Below are 3004 nucleotides of genomic sequence, written 5' to 3'. Positions count from 1 at the left end.
ATGCACTATAAGTGAACTAAAGGCAAAGAATTAAGCATGCTAGTTTATATATGATGTTTCTGATAATTGTCGACCTTGTAGAGATATACAATACTCCCTCTTCCCCCCTCTCTTAAGAATGCATGGCAGTCATCCACTGGGGTTCACACATTACAGCTATACCCTTTCTGCTATAACACTAAAGCAACTTTGACAAGAGGAGGACGATGGAATGGACAGCAGCTCAGCGCCCCGTGCCCTGTCGGAGCGACAGTCAGAAACAACTGCACTGAGAAGACAGCCGAGCTGTCGGACTGACACAGAATACACCCACACATGCACACACACCACACATGTACAGACAGAGACAGTATAGACATACGCATACAGTATGTTGAATGCACACACACACATAGAGCACGTACCGGTGTGAGGGTGATCTGGCAGGGCGGCGGCCCGTGCGGTGTGGCTGCTGCAGGCGGAGTGTCTGTCTGTTTCCTGGGAGCTGAATCAGCGACGGAGAGTTTAGGGATGCAGAGAGGAGAGGAGGGTCATGGGAGATGCTGCTTTTCTCACACCGGATGGGAGGAAGAGGATGAGAGGAGGAAAAAAATACCAAAAAGAACCAATGGCAGGTACTAAGAAAAAGTCCTACATAAAATCAAAAGACTTGAACCTTTCTTATAAGAGGATTTTTTATAACCTGATGATGTGGCGTTCAAATGCGTCAAACTCACGGCTGCCCATCCCTCCCCACCTAACCATGCAAAGTTTGACTGAGGAAGCTTCATGAAACTGCAATAGAGGGATCAGAGAATGTGGACTGTGCGCTGACAGAGCTGAAGGACAAATTGAGAAGAGGGACGGAGGAAGGGAGAGAGAGGGAGAGAGAAAGAGAGACTGACTGAGTGAGAGAGCGCCAGAGAGTGAGTGAGGAAAGCAGAGGAGACACAATAGATGACAGAATAAGTGCAAGAAAGAAAGAAAGAAAGAAAGAAAGAAAGAGAGAGAGAGAAAGAAAGAAAGAAAGAGAGAGAAAGAAAGAAAGAGTCTATGTTTTGCCTCAACGGCGCATTGAAGAAATTACATTTTCCTTTCTAACCTCTCAGCTGTCCGTCATTTCCCCACATCTCCTTCTCGACACTGACCCCCCCATATTCCACAGCGCCACACATCCTGAGGTCACCGCAACGCAGGGCCTGTATGAACCTCCAAAGTACGGATACAAAAAAATGAATGTGTCGATCCCATCACAGGGAGACTTCAGAAGCAAAAGGGTTGAGAAGAGAGAAAGTAAGCAAAACATTTCTAAAACAATACCCTTTCAGCTGACGATGCTCTGGAGGAGTGGATGAAGACATAAGCATTGATTTTGAAATGAAAAGTGGAAAGGTGGACTTCAGAACGAGACGGACAAACTCTGGGAGAGAATGGAAGGGCAGCGTGATCAGAGTAACCCCCCACCGTCCATGGGCTTATATACCCAGGTAGGAACGGCAGACATGCGCCCCCCTGACCGGCCCGCCTGCACCCCGACGTTGCCTGGCCTTATTTAGTGAAGCGTGGCAAAAAATAGCCTGTCAAGTGCTGAGCGTCCCAACGAAAGGGGGTGGGTGAGTGGGATGTACAGGGTGGAATGGCTGGGGGGAGGCTGTTCCAATCCGTCTCTCTGTCGATTGACTATTCTACCCTGTCCTCCTCTACTCACCCTCCTCTTTTCCTTTTCTGTTCTCTTCCTGTCATCACCCTTGACTCCTCACTCTGGCGTTCCAGAGCCATCCTACCCCAGCCCATCCCAGCCCACCATACACCACACCAGACCTTTCCAGACCCTCCACCTTTCCCAAGCCCCTGCACCCAGCCCCCTGCATCCTGCCCAATCTCCCTGGGTATTTTTAGCGGGCCCAAATAAAGAGGTGTGTGGCCGTCCACCCACTGCCCTGTCCCCCCAGTCCCAGCCCTGTAGCCCTGGCCCACTGCAGATTGGGTGGCACTATGGGCCTCTGCTAGGTATGAACAGGAGTGGCTACGCTTAGGGAGAGAGAGAGAGGAGGAGCTGGGGGATAAGACCCTGACATTATATGGGTAGTGTGCGTGTGTCTGTGTGTATAGGTGCATGATTTGTTTGATCAAACCTGTTTACGTTAGTGTGTAAATGGCATTGCAATCTGTTCATAGTTTCTATGATCACAAGAGTGTTTCTGAGCGGATGCAGTGTGTTCTCTCTCAGACCTTGGCTTGGTGTGTGTTGTTCAGTTTATGTGTGTGTTTCTCTGTGTGTGTGCCAGCCCCAGTACTGATGAAGAGTCTCTTGTGGGGTAGATGTGTCTTTGGAGAAAGAGGAAGAAAGATACAGAGAGATGGAGGGAGAGGGTCAGGGAATTGAAAGGACAGGAGGAGGAGAAGGAGGAGGAGGAGAGGGAGGGGAGAGATGGGAAAAGAAAGGATATTGATTTCCACCTTAAATAGGCAATCTCCGTTTCTCCAGAGCTCCTGGGAGAAGTGTGTGTGTGTGTGTGTGTGTATGTGTGTGTGTGTGTGTGTGTGTCATGGTGGGCTGTCACAGGAACACGGTACGGTTGGGTACTAGTCCTGTGATGTGTCCATCATTAAGAATCCATTTCAACACACTGCTATCTCTGCGCTGTGTGAGCTGAGCTGAATCTGATTACACAGCATTCAGAGGTCCTGGCACAAAACACTCCTCTTTTACGTTCTGATATATACTGAACAAAAATATAAACGCAACATGTAATGTGTTGGTCCCATGTTTCATGAGCTGAAATAAAAGATCCCAGAAACTTTCCATATGCACAAAAGGCATATTTCTCTCAATTGTTGTGCACAAATTTGTTAACATCCCTGTTTGTGAGAATTTCTCCTTTGCCAAGATAATTGATCCACCTAACAGGTGTGGCATATCAAGCACCTGATTAAACAGCATGATCATTACACAGGGGACAACAAAAGGCCACTCTAAAATGTGCAGTTTTGTCACAGAACACAATGCCACAGATGTCTCAAG

General features: G+C 48.2%; 1 long non-coding RNA gene across 1 annotated transcript in view; it reads right to left on the bottom strand.

The window, feature by feature from the left end:
• LOC149981262 (uncharacterized) overlaps positions 1-1523 on the bottom strand; it is a 23792-nt gene extending 22269 nt beyond the window's left edge. Inside the window, exons 1-3 of the long non-coding RNA XR_016483309.1 lie at positions 1300-1523; positions 1082-1188; positions 405-484 (exon numbers count right to left, since the gene is read on the bottom strand). This is a non-coding gene — a long non-coding RNA (uncharacterized LOC149981262). The remainder of the gene's footprint in view (positions 1-404; positions 485-1081; positions 1189-1299) is intronic.
• Positions 1524-3004: the final 1481 nt, after the last annotated feature.

The sequence above is a fragment of the Oncorhynchus mykiss genome, chromosome 9 (assembly GCF_057628025.1).
Source record: "Oncorhynchus mykiss isolate SJ-2025 chromosome 9, ASM5762802v1, whole genome shotgun sequence".
Lineage (NCBI taxonomy): Eukaryota > Metazoa > Chordata > Actinopteri > Salmoniformes > Salmonidae > Oncorhynchus > Oncorhynchus mykiss.
This window is presented reverse-complemented; position numbering and strand designations above follow the sequence as displayed.